The 20,957-nt window shown below is 39.3% G+C and overlaps 1 long non-coding RNA gene across 1 annotated transcript in view; it reads right to left on the bottom strand.

Annotated features, from left to right (window-relative positions):
• Positions 1-498: 498 nt before the first annotated feature.
• Positions 499-20,957, bottom strand: part of Gm2560 (predicted gene 2560) — a 79,298-nt gene continuing 58,839 nt past the window's right edge. The window contains exon 3 of the long non-coding RNA NR_131155.1: positions 499-688. This is a non-coding gene — a long non-coding RNA (predicted gene 2560). The remainder of the gene's footprint in view (positions 689-20,957) is intronic.

The raw sequence follows: 20,957 nt of genomic DNA on the forward strand, positions 1-20,957 counted from the left end.
CTCCTGCGGACTGGACCACCAGCCATAGAGTCCACATAGAGAGACCTATGGCTCCAGCTGCATATGTGGCAGGGGATGGTCTTGCTGGACATCAGTGGGAGGAGCGGTGCCCTGTTGTAGGGGAATGTGAGAGTGGGTGGGTGGATGGGTGGGTGGGGGGAGCACCTTCATAGAGGCAGGGGAACAGGGAATGTGATAGTAGGGCGTTTCCAGAGAGGAGACCTGGAAAAGGGATAATATTTGAACTCATGACCCCTGGAAGAGCAGTTAGTGCTCTTAACCACTTAGCCATCTCTCCAGCCTAAGGTCATAGATTTTAAAGAGTACACGAAATAAAAAGTTTTATTTGGTCAAGCTTATAATCTTATAGTGGGAAAAGGAGGCCCGGAGCATAGGGGTGTCTACTTCTCTGAATAGAGAACCCCATGTAGACACTGGAGTATATGGAGGAGTCACAAGGCAATGCTGCTAAATTACACATCTTACTGAGGCTTTAGTGCCTATTTCAGGGTTTATTCCAGTAGACATGGGATACAATAGGCTTCTCCATACCTCAGGAAGGTACCTTGCTGGAGGAGGATAATGTGTGCCCTTCGCTTTACACAGGGAAAACACAGCTTCCTACATTCATCTCAGCCATGTTCACTGAAGGTAAAGATGGAGACAGGATTCCTTCTGAGTGCAGGCACTGTATAAATATATAAATAAGCAATGTTTATTATACAATGAATTCCAGACCTAAATTCATGTGCTTAAAACAGCTGCTTGGCCTTGAACTGTCACTGTGCTCTGGGTCCCTCTTACTGTGTCTTTGCTCTGGGACCCTCTTGCTGTGCCCCTCTGTGCTGGGCTGTGTTTCTAGAAGTGCCAGCATCTAGATAATCACAGGTCAGCCTGTGCAATGTGACCTGTGCCAGACAGCAATGAATTCCTGAGAAGTAATAGGTAATTTGACCTAATTTGGCTTGAGCCTCTCCTGGGCTGAGATGAGATTACCAACTGAATACAATTATACATGATCATTTGGTGCTTTTGACCTACAGGCAGCTAGGGACTCAAGTTGGATCATCTCACCTATGAAATTTCCCCAAGGGTTTCTAGATAATGACTTTAAATGCTAATTACAACATGTAGTCAATGCTCTGATAAAATTGAGAGCATTTTGATTTATGATGGATATTAAGTAAGAGCAGGAATAAAACCCAGTGTATTTAAAGGGTTTAAATGCACTCTGAAGGTTTGAACATGAAAAGAAAACTGCAGAGCACTTTTTTTTCTTTAGTAATTATGTTGTTTTAGCTAGAAAATATGTTCCCCTTATTACTGTCAATGCTGCTACTGTAGGAATTGACCTAGTTATGTCCAAATTGACAGTCTCAAAAAATTGCCTTCTCCAACTTGGCAACATTTGTAGGTACAACCATGGCAGGGCTGCTTCCCAGATAGGAGTTCTGACGGTTTAGAGAGTTCAAATGCTGAGCTACATAGAATTTAAAGGGCAACTATACTCTGTGGGTGGCCGTTCCTGCATCTAAGTTAGCCAAAAGCACAACAAAGGGGATCCAGTGCTAAGGAACTGAAGGTTTCTTACCCCAGACTCACTGCACCCTAAATTTGATCCAGTTACATTACATATTCAAGTAGAGAGAGAACACAGTCTGCTGGCGTGAACTTGGGTATGGAAGATTAAATCATTTAAGAGTCAATTAAAAACTCCCGGTCTGTCTTACAGAATCGTCAGTTTCAACATCTCTATTTCCCAGCTACCATGGATTGTGAATTTGGTATTAATATAAGCTCTAGCTGAATTAGGTGTGTAGAGCAGGGCAAGTGCTCTGTGTATGCAAATGTATATGATTTATTGCAATTCAAGTAGATTGGGCTTGAGTTTTGGGTTGCTACTATACAGCTTGAGCAGTGATGTTTTAACCTTTAGGGCTGACTTTCCTCATGGACAAAAAAAAATGGTATTAGTAGTTGATTAAAAGTTCTCAAATCTGAGGGAGCTAGGTAGGAAAATGAGAGGAGTTGAAAGGAAGAGATGGAGAAAGTGGTGTAAATACAGTAACATATATGAAAGCCTCAAAAATGAATTCAAAATACTTTTCAAACCTTACTATGTGCAACTATCATATCCCATACAAATTTTATGATAGGAATAAATTGACTGTCTTCTGCTTTTAACTGGTTTTAGAGATAATGTCTCAATGTGTTGGCTTGGAACTCCTATGTAGGCCAGACTGACCTATGACTCACTAGATCTGAGCCTGTCTCCAGAGTGCTAAGATTGAAAGCATGTACCACACATGGCTTATAAATTTGATAAACTATAATAGATTGTAATGCAGATGCAAGTTGGCTATATGCTCATATTTTATCAAATTGAATGAAGCAACTAATATGTTCTACTTAGAACACCAGTGAAGACAGATGTGGGCATTTCCCTGCAGGAGGATAGAGCTCTTTGGGATACCCAGGAGTGGTGTTCCTGAATCACATGGTATTCTATTTCTGAATTTTGAGTAAACGCCACATTGTGTTCCTAATGACTCTAACTAGTTAGGCCTCCCTCCAGGGATGAATAAGGGTTCTCCTTACCCATCCCACACCAGCATTTGTTGGTTGTTGTTTTTGTTTGTTTATTTATTTGTTTGTTTTATTTTGTTTCTGGGATCTATTCTGGCTGGAGTGAGTGGAGAGGGATGGAATCTTAAAGTAGTCTTCTAATGGCTAAGAATGTTGAACATGTTTTAGTTATTTGCTAGTCAGTCATAGTTTTTCTTCCAGTCTTATCTAAAGATGCCTGTCTCTGCAGAGAGTGCTGGTAATGAGTACAGAGGCTCGTGGGTGCTTTACCATTCTGACATAAGTGATGCTTCTGTGCTCAACCATAATAGGATACTTATACTTCCCTTAAGACTCAGGGAACAGGATAGAAGGGAGAGCAGAATGTCAGAGCAGAAAGATAAGGGGCAACCTTCAAAATGCCATTTTCTAAGATAACACAGCTATTACAATCATGACCATAAGGTATAGTTTTGGATACTGGGCCTGGATGAAACTGGTCATATTACTAGAGATGATGGGGAATGGGTCTTGGGGCTATACTTCTTCCTTCTGAACTAAAAGTTACTGAGAGATTCTCAGAGGTGGGAAGTCATTGTCTTCAGTTGTGTACTTACTGGGGAGCCCACTGGGTTCCAATGGACAGTGACAAACCAATGATCACACAGGTGGCCCTGATTAAACTCTGTGGGTTATGGAACAAGAAGATGCAGGAATGTAGGGAAAGGATTTGTAGAGAGGAGAAAGGGTTTGGACTAGATGAGCAGAGGTGTGGGGGGAGGGGATGAAAACAATTAGAATGCACTGCATACAAATGTGAAATTTTCCAAGAACAAGATTCATTTTTAAAGACCTCAAAAGCACCGAAATATAAAACAAAAGCTCAAATAGATTATTTCTTACTCTTCTCTTAATTCGTTTAGTGTTTGGGAGTACAGTAAAGCATTTGAGAGTCCACATCTTCAGTATCTTCCCCAGATGGGAAACAAATGCTCACAAAAGACATTCTGGATGTTTGCTTGTTAGTCAGATAGAATGTAGGTGGCACAGCAAGACAATTAACGTAACCACACAATTAACCACAACTGCAAGTCTGAGATGAGATGAGCATGCATTTCAAAAGTCCTTTCTCACATTATTTTAAAGATACAAATCAGTCAGCACTGTTCTTATGGTGACCGGGCTTCAGAGTGGAGGTGATAGAAAGACCTCTCCAGGCTTTCTACTGAGATGCTGTCATTTTCCAGGTATGAATGAAGGACAAACAGTAAAGAAAAGAACTCTCCTTCAGCAAGGGCTCTAAGTCCACAGCCAGATGCTTAACTAGAAAGGAAAAAAAAGGAGAGGACAGAAATTGTCACTGTTCCTTAGTGAAAATTCTTTGAGAATGAAGTTAGTCTTTCTCTTAGGGGCTATTTTCATAAATCAATCTGTACTTGAGTCCCTATGGAAAGTATATTTCATTTATGAACTTTTAAAATGTCTTTTTGTTTGAAGAACAAATGTAATTGGCTTTATAAAACTGTTGTTTGATCAGATTAGATTATTGAATTATCCTTTTAAGACCACAATGATTTATTTGTTTCCCATGAAGAATTTATTTATCTTATTGTTGCTTATGCTTGTAGAGTTTTTGAAGAATGAAGAAAGAATACAAGTGTACAAGTCAGCATTTCGTTGTGACCTTGAGTTAAGGTCTTAGAGATAACAGAAGAAAGCCACCATCAACTCTTATACTTAATAGGCTCTACAATAGCCATTTTGATATAGAGAGATTACAAGAAGACCAAATGAATTATATTAAGTAATATCTTATATACAGTAAGGTAAATGCATAAGAAATGGGTATCGAGTCCCCAAAATCTAAAGAAATGTTTACTTTTCTTTCCTATTATACAGATTAACATTTGTCATTAAATTTTTCCAGTGCTCTGCTGGACATTAATTTTCTTAAAAGTTTTGATCCAAAAGTGATAGGAATCAAACTTGTTTTTCTCTGTTGTTCACTGAGAGCAAGCTAGCTATATCATATATTGTTAAAGGTTTGACAATGCTATATTTAGAGGATATTTTTTAAATTAATATTTTTAGTTCTCTGGAAAATAATTTCCATCTCAAAGTTTAAGTTTGTCATTTTAAAATATTGTGAAATTGTATTCCATGAAAGCAAAATGTGAAATATACATACAGATTTGAAACTCTAAGAGGCAAGAAGTCAGTCTTGATCTGTATTGTATCTTTTCTGCCTTGCACAGACCTAACCCTTGGAAACCAAAGGTGTTTGTTGAGTGAACAGTGCATGTTAACTCAGCAATGTGGCAGTCTAACAGAGGCCCTTAAACATTCACTTGGCAATTTGGTTGAAATCTTTATAGCAGTTCTTTCATATACACAGGGATCATTCTTAGATCCCTGGTAGATGCAAGGAACTGTGCATATATCAAATGCACATAGTTTTACCCCCTACTCACTCATCTTTTTCTTTTTGTACTGTACCTGCCTTTCCTCTTGTAATGATATGAGATGATACAATGTCATGTGAAGCGATTAATTGAAGTACGTGACAGTGACATTGTTAGGCTAATTTATGACAGCTACTTGTACATAAGTATTACACTATTGTGTGACAGTTAACCTGATAATCAAAGCCCAAGATTACTAAGTGACTAATGCCCAGGAAGCATGAGCAGAAGAATGTCTCACCCAACTTGATGTTCATGTGGAAAAAAATAGCATGAAAGATGATTATGCATGACAGAACAGTGTTTACATTGTATGAATTATGTACTTCTGGAATTTTCTATTTAATAATTTCACATCTCATTCATTATGGGCAACTGGAACAACGCAAAAGGAGGGTTTCATAAAGGGGGACACTTTTATACATGTGGTTTTGAGCAAATGATTTAGCACTTGTCTTTACTTGTAAATGTTAATAATTGTTGATTATTTGAGACTAATGCTATGAGGAGGAAGAGAGTTACCCCAAGAAGATGTTATCTGATGCATGCTAAGTAAATGTCTAAGAAAGGCAGGCTCTGACTCTTCTCAGGAAAGCTCAGGCTTTCAAAGTAACAGAGTTATAGTCAATGTTCATGCTTTTTCACTTCTAAATACGAGTTATAATATCAAATTAAAGTTTATTCATTGTCTACCAGGTCAAACACATAGGATTTTCATCATTTGTTTTCAGAATGTTGCTGTTATGTATCTGATAATACAGTAATAATAGACAGTTTAGTGTAAGGCAATTTTAATTCTGTAAGTTTGAATATTTTTTCATAGGATGTGAGAATCCTTTAAAATAGTTACACATTCAAACAATGAATGTTTCCAAAGACATTGAGCAAAGTATAATAAACATAAGTAAATAGAACAGCTAATGCATTCATTTTAAAAGGTTCAGAGTGTGGAAATCCCCTTCTTACTTATGCTTGCATAGCTATGAGTACAATGGCAGGTGCTCTTTGGCATGGGGATATTATGAGTTCTGCAGTAGAGGAACTGGAAGACAGACATTTTCTAAGGGAGACTGTCACAGTAGAAACTATTATACAAAATATGGTAGTAAATAGTGCCATTCTCTTCCTAGTTCCTTCTGTATTATACCATGCTAGGAACTTTGTCAAGTTGGGATTTCCAACAGCAGCAAGCAAGATAATTGTATTCAAAGTTAGAGCTATTGTACACTAAGTGCAGCTACATGATAGAAGAAATATGATTTAAATGACAGATCACCTACTAGGGCTTCCACCTGTTTTGACTTTCCCAGTCTTCCTTTGCTGTTTGCTTTGCAATACTAGAGGAGCAAGTGTACAATCTTACTAAGGAAGCACTCTTTGCCAGTCCAAACCTACAGGTTTTAACACTGAAACTCCTGCAGTGCTGGAGCATGTATACTCTCATTCTCAGGCAAATCAAGACAACTGGACAGTCTTCCAAACACTTCTGTCTAGATCCAGCATTCAATATGAGCACACAGACATTAAGTGTGCCTCATTCAATTGCACATTTGTTCCTGGACTGAAGGGGGCCAGGAAAGATATAATTATGTGTGTGCATTCATGAGTTTTGATAAAGAAATTAATTCAGGATCTTAAAAAAAATCAGGCTCTTGCACATTCCAGTTATCAGGAGAGTGACAGTCTGAGCTATGCCTCCTTTCCCACTCACTGGAAGATTACTTCGGAAACACATAAGAAGATGATGCTCATTTCTGTATATATGCAGACAATGTGGGGTTTATCTGAAAGAATTCTTTACATCATAGATACACAACAAATATTTAACTCTGTAATTGTGATACCTCAAACACATTACTGTGGAAGCTCATAACCCTCAGCACCATCCCAACTTTCTGACTAAACATATTGCTTATTGGCATGTTCCTGCTTTAGTGACAAACTATCTTCACAGATGAAGCTTGCTTTTTCTGGCCAAAAGGGATGGATGGAATTGGCTTGGAAATGGACCTTTGATCAAAACACATCTGTAGAAATTGTAGAGACTGGTGAGTAAACAGACATCAGTTCTCAGATGTGGTGAGGGAGCTGATGAATCAGAATTCTCGGTTGTATAGTGATCAGATTCCATCCATCCACTGAAGGGGAACAGGGGAATGCTGGGTTTGTGGTCAACAAACTTGACCCAGTTAGTATCATATAGTTCTTGCCTAATTATTGTCTTTGTTCTCGTATATTTATAATTTAATCATATAGAATACTATTCATGAGCCTTAATGGAATTGGACCACAGTTTAGAAGTGTTTTAACATGTAGCATGGACTAAAGAAGCCTGATTATAAAGTAACACAGAATTACTAAACAATCAATTATATATAAGTTATATGAAGTTTAGTGCTGCACATTACATATGACACATACCAATTGATTCTAGCAAACTTGTTAAAATATATAATCTTAACAGTTTTGTTAGAAGGTTACCTAACTTCATACAATCTTGAAGACACATGGATCTACAGATGCCATGTTCTTTTGTACTGTTGTTTTTCAGGGAACAAATATTCATGATGGCAATCAGACTTTTCTAATTCAAATGTCAGTCATGTAAAGTTACCCTTTGAAAAAAACAATGCTAACTACAATCCAGTATTCATGTCCCACTCTCCAAAATTCTGGGAAATATGTGCAACATACAAAAAGGACAGGAAGGCCGAGTGGTGATGGCACATGCCTTTAATCCCAGCACTTGGGAGGCACAGGCAGGCAGATTTCTGAGTTCCAGGACAGCCTGGTCTACAGAGTGAGTTCCAGGACAGCCAGGGCTACACAGAGAAACCCTGTCTCAAAAAACCAACAAAAAAAAAAAAAAAAAGGACAGGAAGTAGCAAGAGGCAAAATGTGAGAAGCAAAAAGACCACACATGATACAAACCATGAGACAATCATTCATTTGTTTGCTCATTTTAAGTCTATGTATTTATACATGTGTTTATTCAACACTTGTCTCAGAACAGGAAGTTGAGAAACCTGATACACATTTCATCCTGACTAGCTGATGTTCTAGCATAAAAGTTGAAATAATTTTTAAAAAAAAATGATAAAAGAAAATCTATAAAATTACTATAAAATTCCAAGACACGGAATAAGTTCCTCTCCTTCAGTCTTCTTTTTCCTTCCCGCTTTTCCTTCTTTCCTTCTTCTCTTTTTTCCTTTCTTACATTTGTAACCTGTTTATGATTCTGTTGAAGGAGAAGAAAAATGAGCTTTAGTTTGTGATGGTAAAGTGTTTATGTAGGTTATAACATTCCAAGGGCTGGACAGACTGTGCATTTGATAACAGTGTGGACTACTCTTACAGTAGACATGGCAACACTTCTGAGCACCCTAGACTTGTGTCACACTATCAACTATGATTCCAACTCTGGGGTATATGACACTCTTTTTGGCTCTTAACAGGCACCAAAGCTTACAAGTGTGTACCGCCTGCACACATAATTAAAACTAAAATAGAAATCTGTAAGACAAAAATCCTGAGATGGTTGAAGACATAAGCAGCTGCATTCTCTTGGTAAAGTGTTTGCTTGAGCTTAATCCTCAAAACTAATATTTAAAAACCAAGGGTGGTGTAAGACCTTACAAAATTTCAGAGACAAATCAATGAATCCCTGTGTCTTGCTGGCCATCCAGTCTACCCTAATTGGTTGAGTATTAGGCCAATGAAGGACTCTGTCCCAAAGGTAGACCAGCCATGGACAATGATACCTGATTTTGTTATCTGACTTCCATATGCACACAACATCATGAGGAGAAGAGGCATCACTGAAAATAAGGTTACAGTTTAGACACAAGTCAGTTCTTAAATATCAAGTAATTCATGGGCAAACATTCCCTCTTTTTTCTACATAAATGAAAGTATATATACATTGTTTTGTCTTTGTTTTTTAAAATAATATATTTAAAAATGTTAAGCACATTTAGTTAATGGAATTTAGTACAATAAAATTAGGTTTTGTTGTATATACTACAAACACTTGCTTAGTTTGCCATCTATGTTTTGACTTTGTGTTTTTACCTTAAGGAATATAAAACATGTTAATTTGTCAAATTTATCAAATTTAAAAGTTTGTCATTTTTAAATATATAGAATGATTTCTCACAACAAAGAAAATAAATCCTCCCATGTGTTTTTCAAATACTTTTATGTTTTGTTTTTTTATTAAAAATAGATTCATGCACGCTTTTCAGGCCGCAGACAGCCGGCCACCGTCCCGACCAGAGGACAGGTGTCTGAGTGGCTCGGAAGGCCTCAGCCTCAGGAGCAGAGGGCGCCACCTTGGTTCCGGGACTCCTCTGAACTTAGGAAATTAGTCTGAACAGGTGAGAGGGTGTGCCACAGAACCGGGCAGCTTCTGGGACAGGCAGAGGCACAGAGCTGCTGAGGCAGCACCCTTTGCGGGCCGCAGACAGCCGGCCACAGTCCTGACCAGAGGACAGGTGTCTGCCTGGCTCGGAAGGCCTCAGCCTCAGGAGCAGCAGGCGCCATCTTGGTTCTGGGACTCTGCCGAACTTAGGAAATTAATCTGAACAGGTGAGAGGGCACAGAACAGGACAGCTTCTGGGACCTGCCAAAGCAACACAGCTTCTGGGAAAGGTCCTGTTTTGGGCCTTCTTCTTCAGCCAGGAGGAGGTCCAAACACAAGATATCTGTGCACCTTCCCTGTAAGAGGAGAGCTTGCCTGCAGAGAGTGCTCTGAGCACTGAAACTCAGAGGAGAGAGTCTGTCTCCCAGGTCTGCTGATAGAGGGTAACAGAATCACCAGAAAAACAATCTCTAAACAGAGTCAACTATAACAACTAACTCCAGAGATTACCAGTTGGCAAAAGGTAAATGTAGGAATCTTACTAACAGGAACCAAGACCACTCACCATCATCAGAACCCAGCACTCCCACTTCGCACAGTCCAGGGCACCCCAACACACCCGAAAACCTAGACCCAGATTTAAAAGCATATCTCATGATGATGGTAGAGGACATCAAGAAGGACTTTAATACCTCACTTAAAGAAATACAGGAGAACACTGCTAAAGAGTTACAAGTCCTTAAAGAAAAACAGGAAAACACAATCAAACAGGTAGAAGTCCTTACAGAAAAAGAGGAAAACACATCCAAACAGGTGATGAAAATGAACAAAACCATACTAGACCTAAAAAGGGAAGTAGACACAATAAAGAAAACTCAAAGTGAGGCAAAACTGGAGATAGAAACCCTAGGAAAAAAATCTGGAACCATAGATTCGAGCATCAGCAACAGAATACAAGAGATGGAAGAGAGAATCTCAGGTGCAGAAGATTCCATAGAGAACATCGGCACAACAATCAAAGAAAATGGAAAATGCAAAAAGATCCTAACTCAAAATATCCAGGAAATCCAGGACACAATGAGAAGACCAAACCTACGGATAATAGGGGTGGATGAGAATGAAGATTTTCAACTCAAAGGACCAGCAAACATCTTCAACAAAATTATAGAAGAAAACTTCCCAAATCTAAAGAAAGAGATGCCCATGAACATACAAGAAGCATACAGAACTCCAAATAGACTGGACCAGAAAAGAAATTCCTCCCGACACATAATAATCAGAACAACAAATGTGCTAAAGATAGAATACTAAAAGCAGTAAGGGAAAAAGGTAAAGTAACTTATAAAGGCAAGCCAATTACAATTACACCAGATTTTTCACTAGAGACTATGAAAGCCAGAAGAGCCTGGACAGATATTATACAGACACTAAGAGAACACAAATGCCAGCCCAGGCTACTATACCCAGCCAAACTCTCAATTACCATAGATGGAGAAACCAAAGTATTCCACGACAAAACCAAATTCACACATTACCTTTGCACGAATCCAGACCTTCAAAGGATAATAACAGAAAAATACCAATACAAAGATGGGAACCTCGCCCTAGAAAAAACAAGAAGGTAATCCCTCAACAAACCTAAAAGAAGACAGCCACAAAAACAGAATGCCAACTTTAACAACAAAAATAAGAGGAACCAACAATTACTTTTCCTTAATATCTCTTAATATGAATGGTCTCAACTCCCCAATAAAAAGACATAGACTAACAAACTGGCTACACAAACAAGACCCAACATTTTGCTGCTTACAGGAAACTCATCTCAGAGAAAAAGATAGACACTACCTCAGAATGAAAGGCTAGAAAACAAATTTCCAAGCATTTGGTATGAAGAAACAAGCTGGAGTAGCTATCCTAATATCTGATAAGATTGACTTCCAACCCAAAGTCATCAAAAAAGACAAGGAGGGGCACTTCATTCTCATCAAAAGTAAAATCCTCCAAGAGGAACTCTCAATTCTGAATATCTATGCTCCAAATACAAGGGCAGCCACATTCATTAAAGAAACTTTAGTAAATCTCAAAGTACACATTGCACCTCACACAATAATAGTGGGAGACTACAACACTCCACTCTCACCAATGGACAGATCCTGGAAACAGAAACTAAACAAAGACACATGGACACTAACAGAAGTTATGAAACAAATGGATCTGACAGATATCTACAGAACATTTTATCCTAAAACAAAAGGATATACCTTCTTCTCAGCACCTCATGGTACCTTCTCCAAAATTGACCACATAATAGGTCACAAAACAGGCCTCAACAGATACAAAAATATTGAAATTGTCCCATGCATCCTATCAGATCACCATGCACTGAGGCTGATCTTCAATAACAAAATTAATAATAGAAAGCCAACATTCACGTGGAAACTGAACAACACTCTTCTCAATGATACCTTGGTCAAGGAAGGAATAAAGGAAGAAATTAAGGACTTCTTAGAGTTCAATGAAAATGAAGCCACAACATACCCAAACTTATGGGACACAATGAAAGCATTACTAAGAGGAAAACTCATAGCACTGAATGCCTCCAAAAAGAAACTAGAGAGAGCATACATTACCAGCTTGACAACACATCTAAAAGCTCTAGAAAAAAAGGAAGCAAATTCACCCAAGAGGAGTAGACGGCAGGAAATAATCAAACTCAGGGGCGAAATCAACCAAGTGGAAACAAGAAGAACTATTCAGAGAATCAACCAATCCAGGAGCTGGTTCTTTGAGAAAATCAACAAGATAGACAAACCCTTAGCCAGACTCACTAGAGGGCACAGGGAAAGCATTCTAATTAACAAAATCAGAAATGAAAAGGGAGACATAACAACAGATCCTGAAGAAATCCAAAACACCATCAGATCCTTCTACAAAAGGCTATACTCAACAAAACTGGAGAACCTGGATGAAATGGAGAAGTTTCTAGACAGATACCAGGTAACAAAATTGAATCAAGATCAGGTTAATGATCTAAACAGCCCGATATCCCCCAAAGAAATAGAAGCAGTCATTAATAGTCTCCCAACCAAAAAAAGCCCAGGACCAGATGGGTTTAGTGCAGAGTTCTCTCGGACCTTCAAAGAAGATCTAATCCCAGTTCTTCACAAACTATTCCACAAAATAGAAACAGAAGGTACTCTACCCAACTCATTCTATGAAGCCACAATTACTCTGATACCTAAACCACAAATAGACCCCACAAAGATAGAGAACTTCAGACCAATATCCCTTATGAATATCGATGCAAAAATCCTCAATAAAATTCTTGCTAACCGAATCCAAGAACACATCAAAACACTCATCCATCCTGACCAAGTAGGTTTCATCCCAGGGATGCAGGGATGGTTCAATATACGGAAATCCATCAACGTAATCCAGTATATAAACAAACTCAAAGACAAAAACCACATGATCATCTCGTTAGATGCTGAGAAAGCATTTGACAAAATCCAACACCCATTCATGATAAAAGTCTTGGAAAGATCAGGAATTCAAGGCCCATACCTAAACATGATAAAAGCAATCTACAGCAAACCAGTAGCCAACATCAAAGTAAATGGTGAGAAGCTTGAAGCAATCCCACTAAAATCAGGGACTAGACAAGGCTGTCCACTCTCTCCCTACCTATTCAACATTGTACTTTTTGTCCTAGCCAGAGCAATTAGACAACAAAAGGAGATCAAGGGGATACAAATTGGAAAGGAAGAAGTCAAAATATCACTTATTGCAGATGATATGATAGTATATATACGTGACCCTAAAAATTCCACCAGAGAACTTCTAAGCCTGATAAACAGCTTCAGTGAAGTAGCTGGATATAAAATTAACTCAAACAAGTCAATGGCCTTTCTCTACACAAAGGACAAACAGGATGAGAAAGAAATTAGGTAAACAACACCCTTCTCAATAGCCAGAAATAATATAAAATACCTAGGTGTGACTCTAACTAAGGAAGTGAAAGATCTGTATGACAAGAACTTCAAGTCTCTGAAGAAAGAAATTAAAGAAGATCTCAGAAGATGGAAAGATCTCCCATGCTCATGGATCAGCAGGATCAATATAGTAAAAATGGCTATCTTGCCAAAAGCAATCTACAGATTCAATGCAATCCCCATCAAAATTCCAACTCAATTCTTCAACGAATTAGAAAGGGCAATCGGCAGATTCATCTGGAATAACAAAGAACCTAGGATAGCAAAAACTCTTCTCAAGGATAAAAAGAACCTCTGGTGGAATCACCATGCCCAAACTAAAGCTGTACTACAGAGCAATTGTGATAAAAACTGCATGGTACTGGTACAGTGACAGACAAGAAGACCAATGGAACAGAATTGAAGACCCAGAGATGAACCCACACACCTATGGTCACTTGATCTTTGACAAGGGGTTAAAACCATCCAGTGGAAAAAAGACAGCATTTTCAACAAATGGTGCTGGCACAACTGGCTGTTATCATGTAGAAGATTGCAAATTGATCCATTACTATCTCCTTGTACTAAGGTCAAATCTAAGTGGATTAAGGAACTCCACATAAAACCAGAGACACTGAAACTTATAGAGGAGAAAGTAGGGAAAATCCTCGAGGATATGGGTACAGGGATAAAATTCCTGAATAGAACAGCAATGGCTTGTGCTGTAAGATCAAGAATTGATAAATGGGACCTCATAAAATTGCAAAGCTTCTGCCAGGCAAAAGAGACCGTCAATAAGACAAAAAGACCACCAACAAATTGGTAAAGGATCTTTACTTATCCCAAGTCGGACAGGGGACTAATATCCAATATATATAAAGAACTCAAGAAGGCAGACTCCATAAAATCAAATAACCCCATTAAAAATGGGGCTCAGAACTGAACAAAGATTTCTCACCCAAGGAATACCGAATGGCAGAGAAGCACCTGAAAAAATGTTCGACATATTTAATCATCAGGGAAATGCAAATCAAAACAACCCTGAGATTCCACCTCACACCAGTCAGAATGGCTAAGATGAAAAATTCAGGTGACAGCAGATGCTGGCGAGGATGTGGAGAAAGAGGAACGCTCCTCCATTGTTGGTGGGATTACAAGCTTGTACAACCACTCTGGAAGTTAGTCTGGTCGTTCCTCAGAAAATTGGACATAGTACTACCGGAAGATCCAGCAATACCTCTTCTGGGCATATATCCAGAAGATGCCCCAACCGGTAAGAAGGACACATGCTCCACTATGTTCATAGCAGCTTTATTTATAATAGCCAGAAGCTGGAAAGAACCCAGATGCCTCTCAACAGAGGAATGGATACAGAAAATGTGGTACATCTACACAATGGAGTACTACTCAGCTATTAAAAAGAATGAATTCATGAAATTCCTAGGCAAATGGATGGACCTGGAGGGCATCATCCTGAGTGAGGTAACCCAATCACAAAGGAACTCTCACAATATGTACTCACTGATAAGTGGATATTAGCCCAGAAACTTAGGATACCCAAGATATAAGATACAATTTGCTAAACACATTAAACTCAAGAGAACGAAGACCAAAGTGTGGACACTTTGCCCCTTCTTAGAATAGGAAACAAAACACCCATGGAAGGAGTTACAGAGACAAAATTTGGAAGTGTGACGAAAGGATGGACCATCTAGAGACTGTCATACCTGGAGATCCATCCTGTAATCAGCATCCAAATGCTGACACCATTGCATACACTAGCAAGATTTTGCTGAAAGGACCCAGATATAGCTGTCCCTTGTGAGACTATGACAGGTCCTAGCAAACACAGAAGTGTATGCTCACTGTCAGCTATTGAATGGACCACAGGGCCCCCAATGGAGGAACTAGAGAAAGCACCCAAGGAACTAAAGGGAACTGCAACCCTATAGGTGGAACAACATTATCAACTAACCAGTACCCCGGAGCTCTTGTCTCTAGCTGCATATGTATCAAAAGATGGCCTAGTCGGTCATCACTGCAAAGAGAGACCCATTGGACTTGCAAACTTTATATGCCCCAGTACAGGGGAACGCCAGGGCCAAAAACGGGGAGTGGTTGGGTAGGGGAGTGGGGGGGTGGGTATGGGGGACTTTTGGTATAGCATTGGAAATGTAAATGTGCTAAATACCTAATAAAAAAGGAAAAAAAAATAGATTCATAATCCTGGCCACAGTTTCTCCTCCCTCTGCTTATTCCACCTTCCTTCCAACCTCCACTTTTAACCCCAGATCAACTCCCACGTTGTTTCCTTTTCATAAAATAGCATACCTCCAAGAGACAGAAGTCAAACATGACAAAACATAACACAATAAAGCAAAGGAACAGCCCTCATATCAAGACTGCATAAGGTAACTCAAAAGGGAGAAACGAGTCTTAAAAGGAGGCAGAGTCAGAGATATGGCAGCCAACTCCACCTGTTGGGAGTCCCACAAAAACACCAAGCTATACAGAGAACCTGATGAAACTCTAAGTTTCAGAGCCCACGTGAGCCCTATTGGATTGATTTGGTGAGCTATGTTTTCCTGGTATCCTTATTCCCTCTGACTTCTGCATATTTCCCCCTATTCCATGGGGTTCACTGTTCTTCTAGGAGAGGGACTGGTATAGACCTCCAATTTAGACACTCTGACTGCATGTTTGGTTATGGGTCTCTGCACTCACTACTATCTACTTCAGAAGGAAGCCTCTCTGATGAAGAATGGACAAGGTACCAATATCCTTATGCAAAAGAGTCTAGAACATAGTGGTGAAGAGTCCAGGCACCAGTTCGACTTCTCTATATTCAATGAGTTGTAGAGTGCTGTCTTCAGTATCAGAGTCCCACTGTCAATTTCCATAGAGCAATGTGTCCTAGCATTAGCCTGGGCTGGTTAAGGATCTTCACCAGACCCCCTGGCTAACAACTTAGCCAAATGCAACCCAGTCTCAACACTGGAAGCCTTGCCTAGCTACAAAAGGTGGCCTATTCAGACTCTGTACCCTTTATTACTGAAAGTCACACTAGGGTCACCCTCATAGATTCCATAAAGTTTCTACTGCACTAGGTTTCCTCACACCTGCAATGTTCCCCGATTCCATGCCTCACATTCTCCTCCATACCTGAACTCTTTAACTCCCATCTCTACCTGCACCAGTTCACCTACAAGATTTAGTCTATTTTCTCTTCCCAGGGATGTCCATGCCTCCCAATAGAGCCATCCTCTTTATTTAATGTCTCTGGATCTCTAGTTTGGAGCTTGACTATCATTTACTTAACAGCAATATATTCACTTTTAACAGTATATAGCCACTTATAAGTCAGTACACACCATGTTTGTCTCTGCAGGTCTGGGTTACTTCACTCAGGCTGATTTTTTTTCTAGTTCCACCCATTTGCCTACAACTTTCCCAATGTTACTCTTTTTAATAACTGAATAAAGCTCCATTGCATAAATGTACCATGTTTTCTTTATCCATTCTTCAGAAGAGGGACTTCTAGGTTGTCTCTGGTTTATGGCTATTATGAATAAAGCTACAAAGAACATAGCTAAGCAAATGTCTTTGTGATAGGCTGGAGAATCCTTTGGGCATGTATCCCAAAATGGCATAGCTGGGTCGTGAGGTAGACCAATTCCAATTTTGCTGAGGAACTGCCATATTGATTTTCATAGCTGCTATACAGGTTTGCTCTCTCATGAGCATAGGATAAGTGCTTCCCTTGCTTCACCTCCTCCTTAGCATGAGGGGCCACATTTGTTCCTAGTCTTAACCATGCTGACAGGTGGATAGACTCTCAAAGTCATTTTTTATTTGATTTTTCTGATAAAAAAAGATGTTGATCCTTTAAATGTTTCTCAGTCATTTGAGATTTCTATAATGAGAATTATCTGTTTAGATCTGGCCCCTATTTTTTAATTGGTTTATTTGTTTTTTATATATAATTCATTAAGTTCTTTATATATTCTTAAAATATTATACCACTATTGAATATAGAGTTGGTAAAAATCTTTTCCCATTTCTGTGGGCCACTGTTTTCTCCGACTGAAGGTATTTTCTGCCAGAAGCCTGTCAGTTTCATGAGGTCCCATTTATTAGTTGTTAATCTTAGTGCCCATGATATTGGTGTCCTGTTTAGAAAGTGGTCTCCTGTGCCAATGATTATAAGGCGGTTCCCCACTTTCTTGTATATCAGGTTCAGTGTATCTTTTATGCTCAGGCCTTTGATACACTTGGGCTTGAATTTTGTGTGGAGTGAAAAATACGAGTCAATTTGCATTCTTCTATGGGCAGACATCCAGTTGACCAGCACCAGTTGCAGAAGACGTGTTATTTTTTTCTATTGTGCATTTATGGCTCCTTTTTTAAAATTAGGAATTTATAACTGTGTAAATTTATGTCAGTATCTTCAATTCAATTCCATTAGCAATGTGTTTGTTTTAATGTCAATACCATGCAGTTATTACAATAGCTGTGTAGAGCAACTTAAAATTAGGAATTGTATAACATCTGTCAGTTCTATTGTTCATTGTTGTTTCAAATTTCCTCTTTTTTTTTCTAGAATTTTTCCATATAAAGTAGAAAATTGTCCTTTCAAGTTTCGTAAAGAAGTATGGTGGAATTTTGACAAGGATTGCACTGTATCTGTAGATTGCTTTTTCTAGGGTGGCCATTTTTACAGTGTTAATTCTACCAATCCATGAGCATGGAAGATCTTTCCACTTCTGGTATCTTCTTCAGTTTCTTTCTTCAGGGACTTGAAGTTCTTGTCCTATAGATCTTTGTGGGGAGCCGCCCTCACATTCGCCATTACAAGATGGCGCTGACATCCTGTGCTCTAAGTAGTAAACAAATAATCTGCGCATGTGCCGGGGTAGTTCTCCACTCCATGTGCTCTGCCTTCCCCGTGACGACAACTTGGCCGATGGGCTGCAGCCAATCAGGGAGCGACACGTCCTAGGCGGAGGATAATTCTCCTTAAAAGGGACGGGGTTTTGCCATTTCTCTCTCTTGCTCCTGAAGAAGTAAGCAATAAAGCTTTTGCCGCAGAAGATTCCGGTTGTCCTGAGCGTGTTCTTTCCGGTGGGAACAAAAGCTCGGGATAGATCTTTTACTTGTTTGATTAGAATCATGCCGAGATACTTTATATTATTTGAGGTTTGCTATTCCCCTTATTTCTTCCTCAGTCTGTCATTTGTGTATCGGCGAGCTACTAATTTGTTGTTGTTAATGTTGTAACTAGTCACTTTGCTGAAAGTATGTATCAGCCATAGGATTTCCTTGTAGAATTTGAGGATCACTTGAGTACAGTGTCATGTGATCTGCAAATAAAAACATACACTGACACGTTCCATTTCAATATATATCCCTGTGATCTCTTTCACTTGTCTCATTGCTCTAGCTAAAATTTTGATTATTATACTGAACAGATATCAAGAGAGTGGACAACCTTTTCCTGTAACTGATTTTAGTGAAATTGCTCTTAGTTTCCGTTCATTTCACTTGAGGCTGGCTACAGGCTCTCTTTATTATGTTTAGTTACATCCCTTGTATCACTAATCTCTCCAGTACTTTTATCATGAAAGTGTGTTGGATTTGTTAAAGGCATTTTCTGTTTCATGTGGGTTTTTTTTTCAGTTTATTTATATGATAGATTACATTTACTAATTTTCACATTAAACTATCTCTGCATGTCTGGATGAAGCCTCCCTTATTATTTTTTGATTTTGATATGTTCTTTGATTTGGTTTGAAAATATATTACTAAGTATATTTGCATCTAGGTTCATAAGAGTTAACTGGTTTGTAATTATCTTTCCTTGTTGAAACTTTATGTATTTTGGGTATCAAAGTAACTGTGTACTAATAAATGAATTGGGCAGTGTTCCTTGTGTTTTTATCTTGTGGAATAATTTGAATAGTATTAATGTTAGCTTTTTGAAAGCCTGGTAGAATTCTGCACTAAAAGCATCCGATTCAGGGATGTTTTTATTATTGTTGTTGTTGTTGTTGTTGCTGTTGTTGTTGTTGTTGTTAATGGGAGATTTTTAATTTTGGAGAAATCCTGCTATTTAAGGCCATAGTCTACCATGAGCAGATAGCTTCTCTGAACTTGGCACAAAATGGAAGACTCCCTTTACCAGCAGGGCTTCCCCTTCTCTGACCTTGTCTGGGAATCCTGACTCTCCACATTTGCTATCTGTAAAAGGTTGAGTAGTCCTAGCCAGAACTACAAGCTTCTCCACCTTGCCCCTTTTTTTTTTTTTTTTTTTTTCACTTTTCCAGATGCACTTTATTCCTATGCCGATGGTCTGGTACTATGAGCAAGCTGACTTCTCCCAGTAAGCCTCTCCCAGCTTACAGTTCTTTCACCCTTCAACCCACCAATGCTACTGCCCAGTATCAAGGCTGGCGCAAGTGGCTGCTTTTTAAGGAAACAAGAGCTCACCCTGGTGCCAGGCCAGAAGTAGTGGTGATGATTTGGCCAGCCCCCTTTCCCTGGCAGGGAGGAGCCAGAAATCAAACAATCCGTGACTAACTAACGCTTTCTGTAATCAGTGGACAGTGGGAAGTGTGGTCTCAGTAGCATCCCTTCATTTCTGACCTGGATTACTGTTGTCACGTTTCCAAATGCAGTGTCAGGAGGCTGATGTGGAGATAGAAGCTGGCAGCAAGACCTCTGAACTCCCCTGCAATACCCTTGCCCTGGGCCCCACCTCATCCGATGGAAAAGCCAAGAGACCTACCTGAGCAATAGCTGCTCAGAAACCAGGCCTGAACAGAGCCCCATCCTGTTTATCACTAGGATACACTCAGAGTGCTAAGACACACCCCATGAGGTAGGCTCTGCCACTCTTCCCACTTTACACTGGGAAAGCCACAGGCTTGTCTAGTGTCTCCATGTTAAGTGTCAGGAATGATGAGACTGTCAGAGGATCGTGTGACCTGAGCCTTTGCCTACCAGTGCCCTTAAGTTACCCCAGACCAGTGGCTTTCCACCTTCCTAATGCTGCAACCCTTTATTACAGTTCCTCATGCTGTGGAGACCCCCCCAAAAATAAAATTATTTCTGTTGCTACTTCATAACTCTAATTTTGCTAGTTATGAATCATAACGTACACAGCTGTGTCTTCCGATGGTCTTAGGCGACCCCTGTGAAAAGCTTTAAACCCACCCAGCAAGTACCTGGAATTTCTGGAATGCTCCATACAAAGGAAGCATTCACAGAAATTTAAACTCTAGACAAGGATATTCATTTATGCTGAAAGTTCCTTACTCACAAATGTCCATATATACTTATGGTTCTCTCCAAATAAAGTATATGCATAAAGCTCACCCTGAATAAAGGTATTTTCACCAGCTAAGTTTGTTTGAGAGAGCTGTTTCATGGAAGACCATTAGAGAATGCCTTCATCTAAAGGAATTGAAACACTAAGATCCTCAGGGAAACCCAGCCTACATTCCCCTATAGCCCCTGCACTCATTCCAGTTCCAGACTCCACTTTATCCTTCCAGCCTTGTGTGCAGTGCTGTCTTGACACCATGAGAGGGAGAAAGAAAG

The sequence above is a fragment of the Mus musculus genome, chromosome 4 (assembly GCF_000001635.26).
Source record: "Mus musculus strain C57BL/6J chromosome 4, GRCm38.p6 C57BL/6J".
Taxonomy (NCBI): Eukaryota; Metazoa; Chordata; class Mammalia; order Rodentia; family Muridae; genus Mus; species Mus musculus.